Source organism: Pristiophorus japonicus, unplaced genomic scaffold, assembly GCF_044704955.1.
Source record: "Pristiophorus japonicus isolate sPriJap1 unplaced genomic scaffold, sPriJap1.hap1 HAP1_SCAFFOLD_190, whole genome shotgun sequence".
Classification (NCBI taxonomy): Eukaryota; Metazoa; Chordata; class Chondrichthyes; family Pristiophoridae; genus Pristiophorus; species Pristiophorus japonicus.
The window spans coordinates 226,191-252,728 of record NW_027251590.1 but is presented as its reverse complement, the minus strand read 5'-3'; the positions used below and the strand labels follow the sequence as shown (position 1 = coordinate 252,728).

At 45.2% G+C, this 26,538-nt stretch overlaps 1 pseudogene; it reads right to left on the bottom strand.

The window, feature by feature from the left end:
• LOC139243878 (zinc finger protein 229-like) overlaps nt 1–26,538 on the bottom strand; it is an 83,425-nt pseudogene that overhangs the window by 2,294 nt on the left and 54,593 nt on the right.

Sequence of the window (26,538 nt, the reverse complement as noted above, 5' to 3'; positions counted from 1 at the left end):
CACCAGACGGGAGGGGCAACATTTGGGGACACTGATTCCCCACCAATTCCCATTCCCCTTTCTGGTGGATAATGAAGGGGCCACTGTGTGTAATGTGCAAGTCAGTAAGAATTGTCTGCAAGCTCTTTCTAATTGGAGATTTTATTCAGTGGGAACGTTCACACACTATTGTAGATTTTGTGCCAAAGATCAATTTAGGATTAAAGTAAAAGTTCATCATTTTATAGCAACTTAAATTTCTGTTGAGAATCGCTGAATTAAGGGGACCGTTAACACACAGTGTTTCTTAAATCGAATCTGTACCCGAAAACACAATCAGCAATTTATCCAGAATATTAAAGTCCAGCCCAATTATAGGGTATTAACATCAGCAGAAACAAACTCCAACTGTCAGAATGAACATGGTTCAGTCGGGATGTGATTAACAGCAGCAATAACAGCAGATTCCAATCCCTGCAGTCACTTGTGAACTCGCTGGTGTCTCAGCAGGTTGGATGACTGAGTGAATCCCTTCCCACACTCTGAGCAGGTGAACGGCCTCTCCCCAGTGTGACCCGCTGGTGTGTCAGTAGTTGGGATGACCGAGTTAATCCCTTCCCACACTCAGAGCAGGTGAACGGCCTCTCCCCTGTGTGAGCTCGCTGGTGTGTAAGCAGGTTGGATGAACAAGTGAATCCCTTCCCACACTGGGAGCAGATGAACGGCCTCTTCCCAGTGTGAAGTCGTTGGTGTGTGAGCAGGTTGGATGAACAAGTGAATCCCTTCCCACACTCAGAGCAAGTGAATGGCCTCTCCCCAGTGTGAACTCGCTGGTGTGTCAGCAGGTTGGATGACTGAGTGAATCGCTTCCCACACACGGGGCAGGTGAATGGCCTCTCCCCAGTGTGACTGCGTCGATGTATTTCCAGCCAAGATGGTGATCTGAATACCTTCCCACAGTCACCACATTTCCACGGTTTCTCCATGGTGCGGGTATTCTTGTGACTGCATGGTTGAACGATCAGTTGAAGCCCCGCCCACGCACACAACACGTTTACTGTTTCTCCGTGCTTTGAATGGTGCAATGTTTTTTAAGGCTGTGTAACTGGTTAAAACTCTTTCCACAGTCAGTGCACTGGAACACTCACTCGGGTGTGTGTGTCTCGGTGCTTTTCCAGTCACACTGATATTTGACATTTTTTCCCAGAGACAGAACAGAGAAACATATCTCCTTCTACTTTCAAAGGCCGATGATATTCAGGTCCTGATGAATCGATTGACTACGTGAGATCTTGACGTGATGTTTGGTTTATGTTTCCTGTTTGAAAATGTCTCATTCTAATACGCTGTAAAAGGAGATAATAAAACTCATCACTGTCAGTACAAGACAGAAATTCAGAATAGGCACATCTAGTTTCCATGGAACATTCTTTCCTCTCTTGTTCTTCCAAAGCTGTCAATCCCTGTCCCACACATTATCCCACCTGCTGGGCTGAAATCCAAATCAACACACATTTCTAGACTGTTTCTCCTGCACTCCCAGTTTTCACCACCAATTCTGGCTGGGTTCAGATATAGACTCTCTGGTTCCCCTCCCTCTCCTCACCTGAAGGTGCTGACTCTGGCTGGGTTCAGTTCCACACTCACTGATTCCCTCCCTTTCCTCCCCTGAAGGTGCTGACTCTGGCTGGGTTCCGTTCCACACTCACTGGTTCCCACTCTTTCCTTTCCTAAAAGTGCTGTCTCTGGCTTTGAGGATGTAACAAACAGAGTGGATAAAGAGGAACCAGTGGATGTGGTGTATTTGGACTTCCAGAAGGCATTTGACAAGGTGTCACATAAAAGGTTGCTGCACAAGATAAAAGTTCATGGGGTTGGGGTAATATATTAGCATGGATAGAAGATTGGCTAAATAACAGAAAACAGAGAATAAGGATAAATGGTTAATTCTCTGGTTGGCAATCAGTAACTAGTGGGTGTTGCAGGGATCAGTGCTGGGACCCCAACTATTAACAATCTATATTAATGACTTGGATGAAGGGAATGAGTGTAATGTAGCCAAGTTTGCCGATGATACGAAGATGGGAGGAAAAGCAATCTGTGAGGAGGACACAAAAAACTGCAAAACGACAGACAAGCTAAGTGAGTGAGCAAAAATTGAGCAAATGGAGTATAATGTTGGAAAGTGGGAGGTTATGCACTTTGGCAGAAAAAAATCGAAGAGCAAGTTTTTATTTAAATGGAGAAAAATTGCACGGTGCTGCAGTACAGCGGGACCTGGGGTTCCTATTGCATGAAACATAAAAGGTTAGTATGCAGGTACAGCAAGTGATCAGGAAGGCCATAGACACACGGAAAATAGGTGCAGGAGTAGACCATTCAGCCCTTCGAGCCTGCACCACCATTCAATAAGATCAGGGATGATCATTCACCTCAGTACCCCTTTCCTACTTTTTCTCCATACTCCTTGCTCTCTTTAGCCGGAAGGGCCATATTTAACTTCCTCTTGAATATATCCAATGAACTGGCATCAACAACTCTCCGCGGAAGGGAATTCCACAGTTTAACAACTCTGTGAGTGAAAAAGTTTCTCCTCATCTCAGTCCTAAATGGCTTACCCCTTATCCTTAGACTATATCCCCTGGTTCTGGACTTCCCCAACAGCGGCAACATTATTCCTGCATCTAACCTGTCCAGTCCCGTCAGAATTTTATATGTTTCTATGAGATCCCCTCTCATCCTTCTAAACTCCAGTGAATACAGGCCCAGTCGGCCCAGTCTCCTCTCAAATGTCAGTCCTGCCATCCTGGGAATCAGTCTGGTGAACCTTCGCTGCACTCCCCCAATAGCAAGAATGTCCTTCCTCAGATTAGGAGACCAAAATGGAACACAATATTCCAGGTGAGGCCTCACCAAGGCCCTGTACAACTGCAGTAAGACCTCCCTGCTCCTATACTCAAATCTCCTAGCTATGAAGGCCAACATATCATTTGCCTTCTTCACTGCCTTCTGTAGCTGCATGCCAACTTTCAATGACTGATGTACCATGACACCAAGGTCTCGTTGCACCTCCCCTTTTCCTAATCTGCAACCATTCAGATAATATTCTGCCTTTGTGTTTTTGCCACAAAAGTGGATAACTTCACATTTATCCACATTATACTGTATCTGCCACGCATTTGCCCACTCACCTAACCTGTCCAAGTCACCTTGCAGCCTTTTAGCGTCCTCCTCACAGCTCACACCGCCACCCAGCTTAATGTCAGCTGCAAACTTGGAGATATTACATTCAATTCCCTCATCCAAATCATTAATGTATATTGTAAATAGCCGAGGTCCCAGCACTGAGCCCTGCAGCACCCCACGAATTACTGCTTGCCATTCTGAAAAGGACCCGTTTATCCTGAGTCTCTGCTTCCTGTCTGCCAACCAGTTCTCTATCCACGTCAGTACATTACCCCCAATACCATGCCTTTAACTTTGCACATCAATCTCTAGTGTGGGACCTTGTCAAAAGCTTTTTGAAAGTCGAAATACACCACATCCACTGGTTCTCCTTGTCCACTCTACTAGTTACATCCTCAAAGAATTCGAGCAGACTTGTCAAACAGGATTTCCCTTTCATAAATCCATGCTGACTTGGTCCGATCCTGTCACTGCTTTCCAAATGCGCTGCTATTTCATCTTTAATAATTGATTCCAACATTTTCCCCATTACTGATGTCAGCTAATCGGTCTATAATTACCTGTTTTCTCTCTCCCTCCTTTCTTAAAAAGTCATGTTACATTAGCTACACTACAGTCCATAGGAACCGATCCAGAGTTGATAGACTGTTGGAAAATGATCACCAATGCATCCACTATTTCTAGGGCTACTTCCTTAAATACTCTGGGATGCAGACAATCAGGCTCCGAGCATGTATTGTCATTCAATCCCATCAATTTCCCTAACACAGTTTCCCGCCTTATAAGGATTTCCTTCAGTTCCTCCTTCTCACTAGACCCTCTTGAAATCTTGGCCTTGATTACAAAGGGCATGGAGTATAAAAGCAGGAAAGTCTTGCTACAGTTATACAGGGTATTGGTGAGGCCACACCTGGAATACTGCGTGCAGTTTTGGTTTCCATATCGAAGAAAGGATATACACTTTGGAGGCTGTTTAGAGAAGGTTCACTCGGTTGATTCTGGAGATAAGTGGGTAGACTGATGAGGAAAGGTTGAGTAGGTTGGGCCTCTACTCATTGGAATTCAGAAGAATGGGAGGTGATCTTATCGAAACATATAAGATTTTGAGGGGATTTGACAAGGTGGATGCAGAGACGATGTTTTCACGGATAGGGGAGATTAGAATAAGAATCTTAGAATAAGGGGCCACCCATTTAAAGTGAGATGAGAGGAATTTCTTCTCTCAATGGATCTGTGGAATTCGTTGGCTGAGAGAGCTATGGAAGTTGGGTCATTGAACAAATTTAAAACAGAAACAGACAGTTTCTTAACCGATAAGGGGTTAAGGGGTTATGGGGTGCAGGCAGAGAAGTGGACCTGAGTCCATCATCGGATCAGCCATGATCTTATTGAATGGTGGAGCAGACTCGAGGGGCCTTATGGGCTACTGCTGCTCCTATTTCTTATGTTCTTATGCTGACTCTGGCTGTGTTCAGTTCTACAAACACTGGTTCTCCTCCCTCCCCTCACCTGATGGTGCTGACTCTGGCTGCGTTTAATTCTACAATCACTGGATTCCTCTCCCTATCCTCCTCTGAAGTGATGGCTATCTTAGATCTGGTCCCAAGTAATGAGACAGGATTAATAAACAATATCCTAGTAAAGGGTCCCCTTGGAATGAGTGACCATAGCATGGTTCAATTTCATATTCAGATGGAGGGAGAGAAATTTGGATTTCAAACCAGCATGCTAAGCTTAAATAAGGAGTACAGCAAAGGTATGAGGGCAGAGTTGGCTAAAGTGGATTGGGAAAATAGATTAAAGTGTAGGTCAGTTGATGACCAGTGGCGTACATTTAAGGAAATATTGCACAACTCTCAAGAAAAATATATTCCAGTGATTGAGGAAAGGGTGTAAAAGAAAAGATAGCCATCTGTGGCTGACTAAAGAAATAAAGGGCGGTATCCAATTAAAAACAAGGGCATACAAAGTGGCTGAGTGAGTGGGCAAAAATTTGGCAGATGGAGTATCATTTGGGAAAATGTGAGGTTATTCACTTTGGCAGAAAAAATGGAAAAGCAAATTATAATTTAATTGGAGAAAAATTGCAAAGTGCTGCAGTAGAGAGGGACCTGGGGGTCCTGGGGCATGAAACACAAAAGATTAGTCTGCATGTACAGCACGTGATCAGGAAGCCAATTGGAATGTTGGCCTTTATTGCAAAGGAGATAGAGTATAAAAGCAGAGAAGTCCTGCAACAACTGTACAGGATATTGGTGAGGCCACACCTGGAGTCCTGCAGCAGTTTTGGTCTCCGTATTTAAGGAAGGATATACTTTCATTGGAGGCTATTCAGAGAAGGTTCACTCGGTTGATTCCGGAGATAAGGGGGTTGACATATAAGGATAGGTTGAGCCTATACACATTGGAGTTCAGAAGAATGAGAGGTGATCTTACTGAAATTCCTAATGAAGGGGCTCGACAAGGTGGATGTAGAGAGGATATTTTCACTCAAAGGGGAAACTAAAACTAGGGGACATAGTCTCAGAATAAGGGGCCGCCTACTTAAAACTGAGATGAGGAAGAATTTCTTCTCTCAGGGGGTTGTAAATCTATGGAATTTTCTACCACAAAGAGCTGTGGAAACTGGGTCATTGAATATATTTAAGGTGGAGATGGACACTTTTTTGAGCGATGAGAGAGTAAAAGGTTATGGGGGAGCGGGCAGAGAAGTGGAGTTGAGTCCATGATCAGATCAGACATGATCTTATTGAATGATGGAGCAGGCTCGAGGGGCCAAATGGCCTACTCCTGCTCCTATTTCTTATGTTATTAACTGTTTCTCCTCCACTCCCAGTTTTCACCACCAATTCTGGCTGCTTTCAGTTCGACACTCACTGGTTCCATTCTCTCTTCTCCCCTGAATGTGCTGACTCTGGCTGGGTTCTACAATCACTGATTCCCCTCACTCTCCTCCCCTGAAGGTGTAGACTCTGGCTGGGTTCAGTTGCATACTCACTGGTTCCCCTCTCTGGAAAGCACTGACTCTGGCTGGGTTCCGTTCCACACTCACTGGTTCCCTCTCTCTCCTTTCCTAAAAGTGCTGACTCTGGCTTTGAGGATGTAACAAACAGAGTGGATAAAGAGGAACCAGTGGATGTGGTGTATTTGGACTTCCAGAAGGCATTTGACAAGGTGTCACATAAAAGGTTGCTGCACAAGATAAAAGTTCATGGGGTTGGGGTAATATATTAGCATGGATAAAAGATTGGCTAAATAACAGAAAACAGAGAGTAAGGATAAATGGTTAATTCTCTGGTTGGCAATCAGTAACTAGTGGGTGTTGCAGGGATCAGTGCTGGGACCCCAACTATTAACAATCTATATTAATGACTTGGAAGAAGGGACTGAGTGTAATGTAGCCAAGTTTGCTGATGATACAAAGATGGGAGGAAAAGCAATCTGTGAGGAGGACACAAAAAACTGCAAAACGACAGACAAGCTAAGTGAGTGAGCAAAAATTGAGCAAATGGAGTATAATGTTGGAAAGTGGGAGGTTATGCACTTTGGCAGAAAAAAATCGAAGAGCAAGTTATTATTTGCATTGCTGGTTAAGGAGCAAATTAAGGCAATAGTTCGGAAGGACATTAGCTTGGATGATGTGGAATCTATATGGGTAGAGCTGCAGAATACCAAAGGACAAAAAACGTTAGTGGGAGTTGTGTACAGACCTCCAAACATTAGTAGTGATGTTGGGGAGGGCATCAAACATGAAATTAGGGGTGCGTGCAATAAAGGTGCAGCAGTTATAATGGGTGACTTTAAAATGCACATAGATTGGGTTAACCAAACTGGAAGCAATACGGTAGAGGAGGATTTCCTGGAGTGCATAAGGGATGGTTTTTTTAGACCAATATGTCGAGGAACCAACTAGGGGGGAGGCCATCTTAGACTGGGTGTTGTGTAATGAGAGAGGATTAATTAGCAATCTAGTTGTGCGAGGCCCCTTGGGGAAGAGTGACCATAATATGGTGGAATTCTGCATTAGGATGGAGAATGAAACAGTTAATTCAGAGACCATGGTCCAGAACTTAAAGAAGGGTAACTTTGAAGGTATGAGGCGTGAATTGGCTAGGATAGATTGGCGAATGATACTGAAGGGGTTGACTGTGGATGGGCAATGGCAGACATTTAGAGACCGCATGGATGAACTACAACAATTGTACATTCCTGTCTGTCGTAAAAATAAAAAAGGGAAGGTGGCTCAACCGTGGCTATCAAGGGAAATCAGGGATAGCTTTAAAGCCAAGGAAGTGGCATACAAATTGGCCAGAAATAGCAGAGAACCCGGGGACTGGGAGAAATTTAGAACTCAGCAGAGGAGGACAAAGGGTTTGATTAGGGCAGGGAAAATGGAGTACGAGAAGAAGCTTGCAGGGAACATTAAGACGGATTGCAAAAGTTTCGATAGATATGTAAAGAGAAAAAGGTTAGTAAAGACAAACGTAGGTCCCCTGCAGTCAGAATCAGGGGAAGTCATAACGGGGAACAAAGAAATGGCGGACCAATTGAACAAGTACTTTGGTTCGGTATTCACTGAGGAGGACACAAACCACCTTCCGGATATAAAAGGGGTCGGAGGGTCTAGTAAGGAGGAGGAACTGAGGGAAGTCCTTATTAGTCGGGAAATTGTGTTGGGGAAATTGATGGGATTGAAGACCGATAAATCCCCAGGGCCTGATGGACTGCATCCCAGAGTACTTAAGGAGGTGGCCTTGGAAATAGTGGATGCATTGACAGTCATTTTCCAACATTCCATTGACTCTGGATCAGTTCCTATGGAGTGGAGGGTAGCCAATGTAACCCCACTTTTTAAAAAAGGAGGGAGAGAGAAAACAGGGAATTACAGACCGGTCAGCCTGACATCGGTAGTGGGTAAAATGATGGCATCAATTATTAAGGATGTCATCGCAGTGCATTTGGAAAGAGGTAATATGATAGGTCCAAGTCAGCATGGATTTGTGAAAGGGAAGTCATGCTTGACAAATCTTCTGGAATTTTTTGAGGATGTTTCCAGTAGAGTGGACAAGGGAGAACCAGTTGATGTGGTATATTTGGACTTTCAGAAGGCTTTCGACAAGGTCCCACACAAGAGATTAATGTGCAAAGTTAAAGCACATGGGATTGGGGGTAGTGTGCTAACATGGATTGAGAACTGGTTGTCAGACAGGAAGCAAAGAGTAGGAGTAAATGGGGACTTTTCAGAATGGCAGGCAGTGACTAGTGGGGTACTGCAAGGTTCTGTGCTGGGGCCCCAGCTGTTTACACTGTACATTAATGATTTAGACGAGGGGATTAAATGTAGTATCTCCAAATTTGCGGATGACACTAAGTTGGGTGGCAGTGTGAGCTGCAAGGAGGATTCTATGAGGCTGCAGAGCGACTTTGATAGGTTAGGTGAGTGGGCAAATGCATGGCAGATGAAGTATAATGTGGATAAATGTGAGGTTATCCACTTTGGTGGTAAAAACAGAGAGACAGACTATTATCTGAATGGTGACAGATTAGGAAAAGGGCAGGTGCAAAGAGACCTGGGTGTCATGGTACATCAGTCATTGAAGGTTGGCATGCAGGTTCAGCAGGCGGTAAAGAAAGCAAATGGCATGTTGGCCTTCATAGCGAGGGGATTTGAGTACAAGGGCAGGGAGGTGTTGCTACAATTGTACAGGGCCTTGGTGAGGACACACCTGGAGTATTGTGTACAGTTTTGGTCTCCTAACCTGAGGAAGGACATTCTTGCTATTGAGGGAGTGCAGCGAAGGTTCACCAGACTGATTCCCAGGATGGCGGGACTGACCTGTCAAGAAAGACTGGATCAACTGGGCTTGTATTCACTGGAGTTCAGAAGAATGAGAGGCGACCTCATAGAAACGTTTAAAATTCTGACGGGGTTAGACAGGTTAGATGCAGAAAGAATGTTCCCAATGTTGGGGAAGTCCAGAACCAGGGGTCACAGTCTAAGGATAAGGGGGAAGCCATTTAGGACCGAGATGAGGAGGAATTTCTTCACCCAGAGAGTGGTGAACCTGTGGAATTCTCTACCAGAGAAAGTTGTTGAGGCCAATTCACTAAATATATTCAAAAAGGAGTTAGATGAAGTCCTTACTACTAGGGGAATCAAGGGGTATGGTGAGAAAGCAGGAATGGGGTACTGAAGTTGCATGTTCAGCCATGAACTCATTGAATGGCGGTGCAGGCTAGAAGGGCCGAATGGCCTACTCCTGCACCTATTTTCTATGTTTCTATGTTTCTATGTTTAAATGGAGAAAAATTGCACGGTGCTGCAGTACAGTGGGACCTGGGGTTCCTATTGCATGAAACATAAAAGGTTAGTATGCAGGTACAACAAGTGATCAGGAAGGCCATAGACACACGGAAAATAGGTGCAGGAGTAGACCATTCGGCCCTTCGAGCCTGCACCACCATTCAATAAGATCAGGGATGATCATTCACCTCAGTACCCCTTTCCTACTTTTTCTCCATACCCCTTGCTCTCTTTAGCCGGAAGGGCCATATTTAACTTCCTCTTGAATATATCCAATGAACTGGCATCAACAACTCTCTGCAGAAGGGAATTCCACAGTTTAACAACTCTGTGAGTGAAAAAGTTTCTCCTCATCTCAGTCCTAAATGGCTTACCACTTATCCTTAGACTATGTCCCCTGGTTCTGGACTTCCCCAACAGCGGCAACATTATTCCTGCATCTAACCTGTCCAGTCCCGTCAGAATTTTATATGTTTCTATGAGATCCCCTCTCATCCTTCTAAACTCCAGTGAATACAGGCCCAGTCGACCCAGTCTCCTCTCATATGTCAGTCCTGCCATCCCGGGAATCAGTCTGGTGAACCTTCGCTGCACTCCCCCAATAGCAAGAATGTCCTTCCTCAGATTAGGAGACCAAAATGGAACACAATATTCCAGGTGAGGCCTCACCAAGGCCCTGTACAACTGCAGTAGACCTCCCTGCTCCTATACTCAAATCTCCTAGCCATGAAGGCCAACATATCATTTGCCTTCTTCACTGCCTTCTGTAGCTGCATGCCAACTTTCAATGACTGATGTACCATGACACCAAGGTCTCGTTGCACCTCCCCTTTTCCTAATCTGCAACCATTCAGATAATATTCTGCCTTTGTGTTTTTGCCACAAAAGTGGATAACTTCACATTTATCCACATTATACTGTATCTGCCACGCATTTGCCCACTCACCTAACCTGTCCAAGTCACCTTGCAGCCTTTGAGCGTCCTCCTCACAGCTCACACCGCCACCCAGCTTAGTGTCAGCTGCAAACTTGGAGATATTACATTCAATTCCCTCATCCAAATCATTAATGTATATTGTAAATAGCTGAGGTCCCAGCACTGAGCCCTGCAGCACCCCACGAATTACTGCTTGCCATTCTGAAAAGGACCCGTTTATCCTGAGTCACTGCTTCCTGTCTGCCAACCAGTTCTCTATCCACGTCAGTACATTACCCCCAAGACCATGCCTTTAACTTTGCACATCAATCTCTAGTGTGGGACCTTGTCAAAAGCTTTTTGAAAGTCGAAATACACCACATCCACTGGTTCTCCCTTGTCCACTCTACTAGTTACATCCTCAAAGAATTCGAGAAGACTTTTCAAACAGGATTTCCCTTTCATAAATCCATGCTGACTTGGTCCGATCCTGTCACTGCTTTCCAAATGCGCTGCTATTTCATCTTTAATAATTGATTCCAACATTTTCCCCATTACTAATGTCAGCTAACCGGTCTATAATTACCTGTTTTCTCTCTCCCTCCTTTCTTAAAAAGTCATGTTACATTAGCTACCCTCCAGTCCATAGGAACCGATCCAGAGTTGATAGACTGTTGGAAAACGATCACCAATGCATCCACTATTTCTAGGGCTACTTCCTTAAATACTCTGGGATGCAGACAATCAAGCTCCGAGGATTTATTGGCCTTCAATCCCATCAATTTCCCTAACACAATTTCCCGCCTTATAAGGATTTCCTTCAGTTCCCTCTTCTCACTAGACCCTCTTGAAATCTTGGCCTTGATTACAAAGGGCATGGAGTATAAAAGCAGGGAAGTCTTGCTACAGTTATACAGGGTATTGGTGAGGCCACACCTGGAATACTGCGTGCAGTTTTGGTTTCCATATCGAAGAAAGGATATACACTTTGGAGGCTGTTTAGAGAAGGTTCACTAGGTTGATTCTGGAGATAAGTGGGTAGACTGATGAGGAAAGGTTGAGTAGGTTGGGCCTCTACTCATTGGAATTCAGAAGAATGGGAGGTGATCTTATCGAAACATATAAGATTATGAGGGGATTTGACAAGGTGGATGCAGAGACGATGTTTTCACGGATAGGGGAGATTAGAATAAGAATCTTAGAATAAGGGGCCGCCCATTTAAAGTGAGATGAGAGGAATTTCTTCTCTCAATGGATCTGTGGAATTCGTTGGCTGAGAGAGCTATGGAAGTTGGGTCATTGAACAAATTTAAAACAGAGACAGACAGTTTCTTAACCGATAAGGGGTTAAGGGGTTATGGGGTGCAGGCAGAGAAGTGGACCTGAGTCCATCATCGGATCAGCCATGATCTTATTGAATGGTGGAGCAGACTCGAGGGGCCGTATGGCCCACTGCTGCTCCTATTTCTTATGTTCTTATGCTGACTCTGGCTGGGTTCAGTTCTACAAACACTGGTTCTCCTCCCTCCGCTCACCTGATGGTGCTGACTCTGGCTGCGTTTAATTCTACAATCACTGGATTCCTCTCCCTCTCCTCCTCTGAAGTGATGGCTATCTTAGATCTGGTCCTGAGTAATGAGACAGGATTAATAAACAATATCCTAGTAAAGGGTCCCCTTGGAATGAGTGACCATAGCATGGTTCAATTTCATATTCAGATGGAGGGAGAGAAATTTGGATTTCAAACCAGCGTACTAAGCTTAAATAAGGAGTACAGCAAAGGTATGAGGGCAGAGTTGGCTAAAGTGGATTGGGAAAATAGATTAAAGTGTAGGTCAGTTGATGACCAGTGGCGTACATTTAAGGAAATATTGCACAACTCTCAAGAAAAATATATTTCAGTGATTGAGGAAAGGGTGTAAAAGAAAAGATAGCCATCTGTGGCTGACTAAAGAAATAAAGGACGGTGTCCAATTAAAAACAAGGGCATACAAAGTGGCTGAGTGAGTGGGCAAAAATTTGGCAGATGGAGTATCATTTGGGAAAATGTGAGGTTATTCACTTTGGCAGAAAAAATGGAAAAGCAAATTATAATTTAATTGGAGAAAAATTGCAAAGTGCTGCAGTACAGAGGGACCTGGGGGTCCTGGGGCAGGAAACACAAAAGATTAGTTTGCAGGTACAGCAAGTGATCAGGAAGCCAATTGGAATGTTGGCCTTTATTGCAAAGGAGATAGAGTATAAAAGCAGAGAAGTCCTGCAACAACTGTACAGGATATTGGTGAGGCCACACCTGGAGTCCTGCAGCAGTTTTGGTCTCCGTATTTAAGGAAGGATATACTTTCATTGGAGGCTATTCAGAGAAGGTTCACTCGGTTGATTCCGGAGATAAGGGGGTTGACATATAAGGATAGGTTGAGCCTATACACATTGGAGTTCAGAAGAATGAGAGGTGATCTTACTGAAATTCCTAATGAAGGGGCTCGACAAGGTGGATGTAGAGAGGATATTTTCACTCAAAGGGGAAACTAAAACTAGGGGACATAGTCTCAGAATAAGGGGCCGCCTACTTAAAACTGAGATGAGGAAGAATTTCTTCTCTCAGGGGGTTATAAATCTATGGAATTTTCTACCACAAAGAGCTGTGGAAACTGGGTCATTGAATATATTTAAGGTGGAGATGGACACTTTTTTGAGCGATGAGAGAGTAAAAGGTTATGGGGGAGCGGGCAGAGAAGTGGAGTTGAGTCCATGATCAGATCAGACATGATCTTATTGAATGATGGAGCAGGCTCGAGGGGCCAAATGGCCTACTCCTGCTCCTATTTCTTATGTTATTAACTGTTTCTCCTCCACTCCCAGTTTTCACCACCAATTCTGGCTGCTTTCAGTTCGACACTCACTGGTTCCATTCTCTCTTCTCCCCTGAATGTGCTGACTCTGGCTGGGTTCTACAATCACTGATTCCCCTCACTCTCCTCCCCTGAAGGTGTAGACTCTGGCTGGGTTCAGTTGCATACTCACTGGTTCCCCTCTCTGGAAAGCACTGACTCTGGCTGGGTTCCGTTCCACACTCACTGGTTCCCTCTCTCTCCTTTCCTAAAAGTGCTGACTCTGGCTTTGAGGATGTAACAAACAGAGTGGATAAAGAGGAACCAGTGGATGTGGTGTATTTGGACTTCCAGAAGGCATTTGACAAGGTGTCACATAAAAGGTTGCTGCACAAGATAAAAGTTCATGGGGTTGGGGTAATATATTAGCATGGATAAAAGATTGGCTAAATAACAGAAAACAGAGAGTAAGGATAAATGGTTAATTCTCTGGTTGGCAATCAGTAACTAGTGGGTGTTGCAGGGATCAGTGCTGGGACCCCAACTATTAACAATCTATATTAATGACTTGGAAGAAGGGACTGAGTGTAATGTAGCCAAGTTTGCTGATGATACAAAGATGGGAGGAAAAGCAATCTGTGAGGAGGACACAAAAAACTGCAAAACGACAGACAAGCTAAGTGAGTGAGCAAAAATTGAGCAAATGGAGTATAATGTTGGAAAGTGGGAGGTTATGCACTTTGGCAGAAAAAAATCGAAGAGCAAGTTATTATTTGCATTGCTGGTTAAGGAGCAAATTAAGGCAATAGTTCGGAAGGACATTAGCTTGGATGATGTGGAATCTATATGGGTAGAGCTGCAGAATACCAAAGGACAAAAAACGTTAGTGGGAGTTGTGTACAGACCTCCAAACATTAGTAGTGATGTTGGGGAGGGCATCAAACATGAAATTAGGGGTGCGTGCAATAAAGGTGCAGCAGTTATAATGGGTGACTTTAAAATGCACATAGATTGGGTTAACCAAACTGGAAGCAATACGGTAGAGGAGGATTTCCTGGAGTGCATAAGGGATGGTTTTTTTAGACCAATATGTCGAGGAACCAACTAGGGGGGAGGCCATCTTAGACTGGGTGTTGTGTAATGAGAGAGGATTAATTAGCAATCTAGTTGTGCGAGGCCCCTTGGGGAAGAGTGACCATAATATGGTGGAATTCTGCATTAGGATGGAGAATGAAACAGTTAATTCAGAGACCATGGTCCAGAACTTAAAGAAGGGTAACTTTGAAGGTATGAGGCGTGAATTGGCTAGGATAGATTGGCGAATGATACTGAAGGGGTTGACTGTGGATGGGCAATGGCAGACATTTAGAGACCGCATGGATGAACTACAACAATTGTACATTCCTGTCTGTCGTAAAAATAAAAAAGGGAAGGTGGCTCAACCGTGGCTATCAAGGGAAATCAGGGATAGCTTTAAAGCCAAGGAAGTGGCATACAAATTGGCCAGAAATAGCAGAGAACCCGGGGACTGGGAGAAATTTAGAACTCAGCAGAGGAGGACAAAGGGTTTGATTAGGGCAGGGAAAATGGAGTACGAGAAGAAGCTTGCAGGGAACATTAAGACGGATTGCAAAAGTTTCGATAGATATGTAAAGAGAAAAAGGTTAGTAAAGACAAACGTAGGTCCCCTGCAGTCAGAATCAGGGGAAGTCATAACGGGGAACAAAGAAATGGCGGACCAATTGAACAAGTACTTTGGTTCGGTATTCACTGAGGAGGACACAAACCACCTTCCGGATATAAAAGGGGTCGGAGGGTCTAGTAAGGAGGAGGAACTGAGGGAAGTCCTTATTAGTCGGGAAATTGTGTTGGGGAAATTGATGGGATTGAAGACCGATAAATCCCCAGGGCCTGATGGACTGCATCCCAGAGTACTTAAGGAGGTGGCCTTGGAAATAGTGGATGCATTGACAGTCATTTTCCAACATTCCATTGACTCTGGATCAGTTCCTATGGAGTGGAGGGTAGCCAATGTAACCCCACTTTTTAAAAAAGGAGGGAGAGAGAAAACAGGGAATTACAGACCGGTCAGCCTGACATCGGTAGTGGGTAAAATGATGGCATCAATTATTAAGGATGTCATCGCAGTGCATTTGGAAAGAGGTAATATGATAGGTCCAAGTCAGCATGGATTTGTGAAAGGGAAGTCATGCTTGACAAATCTTCTGGAATTTTTTGAGGATGTTTCCAGTAGAGTGGACAAGGGAGAACCAGTTGATGTGGTATATTTGGACTTTCAGAAGGCTTTCGACAAGGTCCCACACAAGAGATTAATGTGCAAAGTTAAAGCACATGGGATTGGGGGTAGTGTGCTAACATGGATTGAGAACTGGTTGTCAGACAGGAAGCAAAGAGTAGGAGTAAATGGGGACTTTTCAGAATGGCAGGCAGTGACTAGTGGGGTACTGCAAGGTTCTGTGCTGGGGCCCCAGCTGTTTACACTGTACATTAATGATTTAGACGAGGGGATTAAATGTAGTATCTCCAAATTTGCGGATGACACTAAGTTGGGTGGCAGTGTGAGCTGCAAGGAGGATTCTATGAGGCTGCAGAGCGACTTTGATAGGTTAGGTGAGTGGGCAAATGCATGGCAGATGAAGTATAATGTGGATAAATGTGAGGTTATCCACTTTGGTGGTAAAAACAGAGAGACAGACTATTATCTGAATGGTGACAGATTAGGAAAAGGGCAGGTGCAAAGAGACCTGGGTGTCATGGTACATCAGTCATTGAAGGTTGGCATGCAGGTTCAGCAGGCGGTAAAGAAAGCAAATGGCATGTTGGCCTTCATAGCGAGGGGATTTGAGTACAAGGGCAGGGAGGTGTTGCTACAATTGTACAGGGCCTTGGTGAGGACACACCTGGAGTATTGTGTACAGTTTTGGTCTCCTAACCTGAGGAAGGACATTCTTGCTATTGAGGGAGTGCAGCGAAGGTTCACCAGACTGATTCCCAGGATGGCGGGACTGACCTGTCAAGAAAGACTGGATCAACTGGGCTTGTATTCACTGGAGTTCAGAAGAATGAGAGGCGACCTCATAGAAACGTTTAAAATTCTGACGGGGTTAGACAGGTTAGATGCAGAAAGAATGTTCCCAATGTTGGGGAAGTCCAGAACCAGGGGTCACAGTCTAAGGATAAGGGGGAAGCCATTTAGGACCGAGATGAGGAGGAATTTCTTCACCCAGAGAGTGGTGAACCTGTGGAATTCTCTACCAGAGAAAGTTGTTGAGGCCAATTCACTAAATATATTCAAAAAGGAGTTAGATGAAGTCCTTACTACTAGGGGAATCAAGGGGTATGGTGAGAAAGCAGGAATGGGGTACTGAAGTTGCATGTTCAGCCATGAACTCATTGAATGGCGGTGCAGGCTAGAAGGGCCGAATGGCCTACTCCTGCACCTATTTTCTATGTTTCTATGTTTCTATGTTTAAATGGAGAAAAATTGCACGGTGCTGCAGTACAGTGGGACCTGGGGTTCCTATTGCATGAAACATAAAAGGTTAGTATGCAGGTACAACAAGTGATCAGGAAGGCCATAGACACACGGAAAATAGGTGCAGGAGTAGACCATTCGGCCCTTCGAGCCTGCACCACCATTCAATAAGATCAGGGATGATCATTCACCTCAGTACCCCTTTCCTACTTTTTCTCCATACCCCTTGCTCTCTTTAGCCGGAAGGGCCATATTTAACTTCCTCTTGAATATATCCAATGAACTGGCATCAACAACTCTCTGCAGAAGGGAATTCCACAGTTTAACAACTCTGTGAGTGAAAAAGTTTCTCCTCATCTCAGTCCTAAATGGCTTACCACTTATCCTTAGACTATGTCCCCTGGTTCTGGACTTCCCCAACAGCGGCAACATTATTCCTGCATCTAACCTGTCCAGTCCCGTCAGAATTTTATATGTTTCTATGAGATCCCCTCTCATCCTTCTAAACTCCAGTGAATACAGGCCCAGTCGACCCAGTCTCCTCTCATATGTCAGTCCTGCCATCCCGGGAATCAGTCTGGTGAACCTTCGCTGCACTCCCCCAATAGCAAGAATGTCCTTCCTCAGATTAGGAGACCAAAATGGAACACAATATTCCAGGTGAGGCCTCACCAAGGCCCTGTACAACTGCAGTAGACCTCCCTGCTCCTATACTCAAATCTCCTAGCCATGAAGGCCAACATATCATTTGCCTTCTTCACTGCCTTCTGTAGCTGCATGCCAACTTTCAATGACTGATGTACCATGACACCAAGGTCTCGTTGCACCTCCCCTTTTCCTAATCTGCAACCATTCAGATAATATTCTGCCTTTGTGTTTTTGCCACAAAAGTGGATAACTTCACATTTATCCACATTATACTGTATCTGCCACGCATTTGCCCACTCACCTAACCTGTCCAAGTCACCTTGCAGCCTTTGAGCGTCCTCCTCACAGCTCACACCGCCACCCAGCTTAGTGTCAGCTGCAAACTTGGAGATATTACATTCAATTCCCTCATCCAAATCATTAATGTATATTGTAAATAGCTGAGGTCCCAGCACTGAGCCCTGCAGCACCCCACGAATTACTGCTTGCCATTCTGAAAAGGACCCGTTTATCCTGAGTCACTGCTTCCTGTCTGCCAACCAGTTCTCTATCCACGTCAGTACATTACCCCCAAGACCATGCCTTTAACTTTGCACATCAATCTCTAGTGTGGGACCTTGTCAAAAGCTTTTTGAAAGTCGAAATACACCACATCCACTGGTTCTCCCTTGTCCACTCTACTAGTTACATCCTCAAAGAATTCGAGAAGACTTTTCAAACAGGATTTCCCTTTCATAAATCCATGCTGACTTGGTCCGATCCTGTCACTGCTTTCCAAATGCGCTGCTATTTCATCTTTAATAATTGATTCCAACATTTTCCCCATTACTAATGTCAGCTAACCGGTCTATAATTACCTGTTTTCTCTCTCCCTCCTTTCTTAAAAAGTCATGTTACATTAGCTACCCTCCAGTCCATAGGAACCGATCCAGAGTTGATAGCCTGTTGGAAAACGATCACCAATGCATCCACTATTTCTAGGGCTACTTCCTTAAATACTCTGGGATGCAGACAATCAAGCTCCGAGGATTTATTGGCCTTCAATCCCATCAATTTCCCTAACACAATTTCCCGCCTTATAAGGATTTCCTTCAGTTCCCTCTTCTCACTAGACCCTCTTGAAATCTTGGCCTTGATTACAAAGGGCATGGAGTATAAAAGCAGGGAAGTCTTGCTACAGTTATACAGGGTATTGGTGAGGCCACACCTGGAATACTGCGTGCAGTTTTGGTTTCCATATCGAAGAAAGGATATACACTTTGGAGGCTGTTTAGAGAAGGTTCACTAGGTTGATTCTGGAGATAAGTGGGTAGACTGATGAGGAAAGGTTGAGTAGGTTGGGCCTCTACTCATTGGAATTCAGAAGAATGGGAGGTGATCTTATCGAAACATATAAGATTATGAGGGGATTTGACAAGGTGGATGCAGAGACGATGTTTTCACGGATAGGGGAGATTAGAATAAGAATCTTAGAATAAGGGGCCGCCCATTTAAAGTGAGATGAGAGGAATTTCTTCTCTCAATGGATCTGTGGAATTCGTTGGCTGAGAGAGCTATGGAAGTTGGGTCATTGAACAAATTTAAAACAGAGACAGACAGTTTCTTAACCGATAAGGGGTTAAGGGGTTATGGGGTGCAGGCAGAGAAGTGGACCTGAGTCCATCATCGGATCAGCCATGATCTTATTGAATGGTGGAGCAGACTCGAGGGGCCGTATGGCCCACTGCTGCTCCTATTTCTTATGTTCTTATGCTGACTCTGGCTGGGTTCAGTTCTACAAACACTGGTTCTCCTCCCTCCGCTCACCTGATGGTGCTGACTCTGGCTGCGTTTAATTCTACAATCACTGGATTCCTCTCCCTCTCCTCCTCTGAAGTGATGGCTATCTTAGATCTGGTCCTGAGTAATGAGACAGGATTAATAAACAATATCCTAGTAAAGGGTCCCCTTGGAATGAGTGACCATAGCATGGTTCAATTTCATATTCAGATGGAGGGAGAGAAATTTGGATTTCAAACCAGCGTACTAAGCTTAAATAAGGAGTACAGCAAAGGTATGAGGGCAGAGTTGGCTAAAGTGGATTGGGAAAATAGATTAAAGTGTAGGTCAGTTGATGACCAGTGGCGTACATTTAAGGAAATATTGCACAACTCTCAAGAAAAATATATTCCAGTGATTGAGGAAAGGGTGTAAAAGAAAAGATCGCCATCTGTGGCTGACTAAAGAAATAAAGGACGGTATCCAATTAAAAACAAGGGCATACAAAGTGGCTGAGTGAGTGGGCAAAAATTTGGCAGATGGAGTATCATTTGGGAAAATGTGAGGTTATTCACTTTGGCAGAAAAAATGGAAAAGCAAATTATAATTTAATTGGAGAAAAATTGCAAAGTGCTGCAGTACAGAGGGACCTGGGGGTCCTGGGGCAGGAAACACAAAAGATTAGTTTGCAGGTACAGCAAGTGATCAGGAAGCCAATTGGAATGTTGGCCTTTATTGCAAAGGAGATAGAGTATAAAAGCAGAGAAGTCCTGCAACAACTGTACAGGATATTGGTGAGGCCACACCTGGAGTCCTGCAGCAGTTTTGGTCTCCGTATTTAAGGAAGGATATACTTTCATTGGAGGCTATTCAGAGAAGGTTCACTCGGTTGATTCCGGAGATAAGGGGGTTGACATATAAGGATAGGTTGAGCCTATACACATTGGAGTTCAGAAGAATGAGAGGTGATCTTACTGAAATTCCTAATGAAGGGGCTCGACAAGGTGGATGTAGAGAGGATATTTTCACTCAAAGGGGAAACTAAAACTAGGGGACATAGTCTCAGAATAAGGGGCCGCCTACTTAAAACTGAGATGAGGAAGAATTTCTTCTCTCAGGGGGTTGTAAATCTATGGAATTTTCTACCACAAAGAGCTGTGGAAACTGGGTCATTGAATATATTTAAGGTGGAGATGGACACTTTTTTGAGCGATGAGAGAGTAAAAGGTTATGGGGGAGCGGGCAGAGAAGTGGAGTTGAGTCCATGATCAGATCAGACATGATCTTATTGAATGATGGAGCAGGCTCGAGGGGCCAAATGGCCTACTCCTGCTCCTATTTCTTATGTTATTAACTGTTTCTCCTCCACTCCCAGTTTTCACCACCAATTCTGGCTGCTTTCAGTTCGACACTCACTGGTTCCATTCTCTCTTCTCCCCTGAATGTGCTGACTCTGGCTGGGTTCTACAATCACTGATTCCCCTCACTCTCCTCCCCTGAAGGTGTAGACTCTGGCTGGGTTCAGTTGCATACTCACTGGTTCCCCTCTCTGGAAAGCACTGACTCTGGCTGGGTTCAGTTCTGCACTCACTGATTCCCCGTCCTCTGCTCCCCTGTCGGTGCTGACTCTGGTTGGGCTCTGTTCTACACTAACTGGTTTCCCTCTCCACCCCTGAAGACCTGACTGTGTCTGGGTTCAATTGTACACTCACTGGCTCCCCTCTCCCTGGAAGACACTGACTCTGGCTGGGTTCAGTTCCACACCCATTAGTTCCCCTCCCTCCCCCGAACGTGCTGACTCTGGCTGGGTTCAGTTGTACACTCATTGGTTCCCTTCTCTTCCCCTGAAGACACTGACTCTCTCTGTGTTCAGTTCTATACTAACTGGTTGCCCTCTCTCTCCTCACCTGAAGGTGTAGCCTCTGGCTGGGTTCAGTTCTACACTCCCTCTCCTCCCCTGAAGGTGCTGACTCTGTCTGGGTTCAGATATAGACTCACTGATTCCCCTCCCTCTCCTGAAGGTGCTGACTCTGGCTGGGTTCTCTTCTACAGACACTGATTCGCCTCTCCTCCCGTGAAGGTGCTGTTTCTGTCTGGCTACAGTTGTACAGTCAATGGTCCCCCTCCCTCTTCTCCCCTGAATGTGCTGACGATGGCTGGGTTCAGTTCTATACTCACTGGTTCCCCTCCCTCTCCTCCCCTGAAGGTACTGACTCTGGCTGGGTTCAGTTCCAGGCACTGACATCATTCACTTTGTTCCTGCACCAAGATGGCCGCGCATGCACGGTGCTACTCACTGAATCAAAATGGCGCAGCACTGAACCTGCCTTCCTGCACCAAGATGGCCACCGTTAGCCTGGGCGTGCGACCGGGAGAAAGCCCCAAAGTTGCAACTGCCGATATTCCGGTTATTATTCCCGACTTGTGGCGGGCACGGGTTGTTTATGAAGCTTCCCTGACTCTCCGCTAGTTCATTACTCCGCCCCGTCGCGCTGAAAACTACACTTCTGAGGAGACTCCCTGAAACGTGTTAACACCGTCATTACACTAACCGCGCATGCTCTAAACACAGCCAGGGCCCACGCCTGCGCACTGAGCTTCTGCAGTCTGGGTGCGGCACATTCTCCCCCGCGGGTCATGCTGGATACATAAGACCATGAGAAATAGGAGCAGGAGTGGGCCACACGGCCCCCCCGAACCTGCTCCCCATTTAATAAAACCATAGATTCAGCTCCACTTCCCTCCTGCTCCCCATAACCCTTTATTCCCTTATCGCTCAAAAATCTGTCTATCTCCGCCTTAAATATATTCAATGGCCCAGCCTCCACGGCTCTCTGGGGCAGATAATTCCACAGATTTGCAACCCTCTGATGGAAGAAATTCCTCCTCATCTCAGTTTTAAATGGGCTGAGGAGAAAGGCTGCATTTGTGAATAGAACAGGATTTACTGTGATTGCATTGGGCACTGAACCATATTCATTCTAGCAGCTCTTGTTTGTTTCTGATGATCTTAATAACCCCTATAACTGAGCTGGAGATTGATATTGTGTATAAATGTTGAATAAATTATCTTTGTTTCAAACACAGTGTGTCGAATATTTGATTCCTCCATGATCAGAGGAGACCAATTGATGCTCTGTTACTGACTGTTCCATTTTAGTGCTTTTTCTTAATCTAACTTATATCACTTCTCACCGACTTCGCCTTCTATCATATCAAACACCAAACTTGTTCTGTTTGAGTACATGAGTTGTGGTTGTAGTGACTTAACTGCAGTGTGTCCCTTTAAATGCAGTTGAAATCCTTTGAACCACCCCTTTATTGAACTATCTTGCATAAGATTTGAAACCGTTACTTTCTGTATCAGTTAACCCGTTTTTAGAACCAATTTAATTTTAAAAACTCATCCACACATTTACACGTGATAGCCTGTGAAATATTCTGATATTTGTAATTGTCATTGCCACAAACTCCGTTCCCTCACCACTGACTCCATCCCTCTCCCCAACTTCTGTCTGAGGCTGAACCAGACTGTTCACAACCTTGGTATCATACTTGATCCTGAAATAAGTTTTTGACCACATATCCACAGCATAATTAAGACTGCCTATTTCCACCTCCAACATCGCCCATCTACGCTCTTGCCTCAGCTCATCCACTGCTGAAGCCCTCATCCATGCCTTTGTTACTTCTGAACTTGACTATTTCAATGCACTCCTCCCACATTCTACCGACATAAACTAGAGTTGATCCAAAACTTGGCTTCCCGTGTCCTAACTCTCACTAAGTCCAGCTCACCCATCACCCCTGTGCTCGCTGACCTACATTGGCTTCTGGTTGAGCAACGCCTTGATTTCAAAATTCTAATACTTATTTTTAAATCCCTCGTCCCTCCCCAGCTCTGTAAACTCCTCCAGCCCAACAACCACAGTCGCCCCACATCACCACCACCCCCCCCACCCCCCACCCATGAGATATCTGTCTTCCTGAGCATCCCTGATTATAATTGCTCAACCATTGGTGGCTTTAAGTGGCTGTGCCTTCTATTGCCCAGGCCCCAAGTTCTGGAGCACCCAGCCTAAACCGTTCTGTCTAACACGTGCTGTACCTGTCCTTGCAGTTTTTGATGGGATAGTGTAGAGCAAGCTTTTCTCTGTATCTATTCCATGCTGTGTCTTCCCACGGAGTGTTTGATGGGACAATGTAGAGTGGGCTTTACTCTGTATCTAACCCGTGCTATTCCTGCCTTTGGGTGTGTTTGATGGGACAGTATAGAGAAAGATTTACTCTGTATCTAACCCGTGCTGTACCTGCCCTGGGAGTGTTTGGTGGACAGCGTAGAGGGAGTTTTACTCTGTATCTAACCAGTGCTGTACCTGTGATGGGGGCGTTTGATGGATCAGTTTATGGGGAGCTTTACTCTCTATCTAACCCATGCACTTCCTGTTGTGCGAGTGTTTGATGGGACAGCGTAGAGGGAGATTAACTCTGTATCTAACCAATGCTGTACCTACCCTGGGAGTGTTTGGGACAGGCTATAGGAAGATTTAATCTTTAAGTAACCCGCGCTGTACCTGCCCTGGAATGTCCAGTGAGACAGTGTAGAGGAGCTGTACTCTGCATCTAACCTGTGTTGTACCTGCCCTGGGAATGGTTGATGGGACAGTATAGAGGGAGCTTTATTTCTGTATCATACCCGTGCTGTTTCTGCCCTGGAAATGTCCAGTGGAACAGTATAGAGGGAGATTTTCTCTATATCTAACAAATGCTGTATCTGCCCTGGAAAGGCTGGCACAGGTTAGAGGGAGATGTACTCTGTTTCTAACCTGTGCTGTACTTGCCCTGGGAACGTCTCGTGGAACAGTATAGAGGGAGCTTTACTTTCTATTTAACCCATGTTGTACCTGCCCTGGGAAAGTTTGATGGGACAGTGTAGAGGGAGCTTTACTCTGTATCTAACCCATGATTTGCCTTCCCTGGAAGTGTCTAGTGGGACAGTGTATTGGGATCCTTACTGTGTACCTACTCATGTATGTTATGCCCTGTAGATGATGAAATCTGCACTGTGACTCTGAGAGGAGCTCCTCAGCCACAGGGAGAAGATGGTTGAGGATGATTCTAGGGATGACTTTCCCAGAGCTGATAACAGGGAAATTCCTCTCTAATTGCTGCAGTCGGACTTGTCCTCTTTTTTGAAAATGGTCACGATTACTGCATCTCTGAGATCTCCAGGCATGCTCTCCTCCTTCCAGATGAGAGAGATGAGGTCATGCATTCGTGCCAATAGTGCCTCAGTGGGGATTCCATCCGCTCCCGTTGCCTTGTTGTTCTTGAGCTGGTGGATGGCCTTTTCTGATTCGTGCTGAACTGGGGTTTTGTTGAGATGGTGGCGGGTAGCATGCTGCGGGTTGGAGTCGAGAACACTCGAGTCAAAGGCAAAGTCTCGGTTAAGGAGATCTTCAAAGTGCTCCTTCCAGTGGATCCTGACTGCTTCGATGTCCTTGATCAGCGTCTCCCCATTCTTAGCCAGCAGTGGAGTGGGGCCTTGTGTGCTTGGGCTGTAGGTGGCCTTGACTGTGGTGAAGAATCCTCGCACATCATGGCTGTCGGCCAGCTGCTGAATCTCCTGTGCTTTCTCCACCACCATCTATTCTTTAGGTCATGGGTTTTTTTTTGGACCACGGCCTTAAGCTGTCTGTAATGCTGCTTTGCTGCTGCCGAGATGGATTGTTGGTTTAGGTTCAGAAATTCCCTGCGCTTGTGATTTAATAGCTCTTGGATAATCAAGAAGCTGTTGCGGTGCTGGGGGGGGGGGGGGGGGGCGGTGGCGGGGGGAGGACTTAAAACAGTCAATATCACTAGAGATAAATATTAAGAAAACGAATGGGATTAAAGGTGAACAAGTCCCCTGGGTCTGATGGCCTGCATCCTAGGGCCTTAAAGGAATTAGCTGCAGAGATAGTGGATGCATTGGTTGTAATCTACCAAAATTCCCTGAATTCTGGAGAGGTCCCAGCGGACTGGAAAACCGCAAATGTAACACCCCTATTGAAGAAAGGAGGGAGACAGAGAGCAGGAAACTAGAGACCCGTTAGCCTACCATCTGTCATTGGGAAAATACTGGAGTCCATCATTAACAAAGTAGTAGCAGGACATTTAGAAAATCATATTGCAGTCAGGCAGAGTCAGCATGGTTTTATGAAAGGGAAATCATGTTTGACAAATTTGCTGGAGTTATTTGAGGATGTAATGAGTGGAGTGGATAAAGGAGAACCAGTTGATATCGTATATTTGGATTAACAGAAAGCATTCCATAAGATGCCACACAAAAGGTTACTGCACAAGTTATGAGCTCACGGTGTTGGAGGTGATATATCAGCATGGATAGAGGGCTGGCTCACTGACAGTAAACAGAGAGTCGGGATAAATGGATAATTTTCAGTTTGGAAAACGTGGGGAGCCACAGGGATCAGTGCTGGGGCCTCAACTATTTACAATTTATATTAATGACTTGGCTGAAGGGACCGAGTGTAATGCAGCCAAATTTGTTAATGATACAAAGATAGGTGGGAAAGCAAGTTGTGAGGAGGACGCAAAGAATCTACAAAAGGATATAGACAGTCTTAGATTAGGAAAAGGGGAGGCGCAACGAGACCTGGGTGTCATGGTACATCAGTCATTGAAAGTTGCCATGCAGGAGAAGAAGGCAAATGGTATGTTTGCCTTCATAGCGAGAGGATTTGAGTATAGGAGCAGGGAAGTCTTCCTACAGTTGCACAGGGCCTTGGTGAGGCCACACCTGAATATTGTGTACAGTTTTGGTCTCCTAATCTGAATATGTGTACAGTTTTGGTCTCCTAATCTGGATTCTTGGACCGTAGGTGGCCTTGACTGTGGTGAAGAATCCTCGCACATCATGGCTGTTGGCCAGCTGCTGAATCTCCTGTGCTTTCTCCGCCCACTATCTATTCTTTAGTCGTGGGTTTTTGTTCGACCTCGGCCTTAAGCCGTCTGAAATGCTGCTTTACTGCCCCCAAGTTGGGTTGTTGTTTTAGGTTCAGAAATGCCCTGCGCTTGCGATTTATTAGCTCTTGGATCTCCTGGTCATTCTCAGCAAACCAGTCCTGGTGTTTCCTAGTTAAGTGACCGAACGTCTCTTTGCAAGCATTGGTTATGTTGGCCTGGAGGGCAGACCAAGCGCTGTGGGCATTCTGCATCTCTCGGTCATCTGGTTAGCAGTGAGGCAGTGAGCAGTGTGATACAAGACTCCCAAAGCAAGCGCTAAGCGCTATACTCGGAACTCCTACACGGCAAGCGAGCCCAAGGTGGGCAAAGGAAATGCTTCAATGGCACCCTCAAAGCCTCATTGATAAGATGCAACATCCCCACTGACACCCGAGAGTCTCTGGCCAAAGACAGC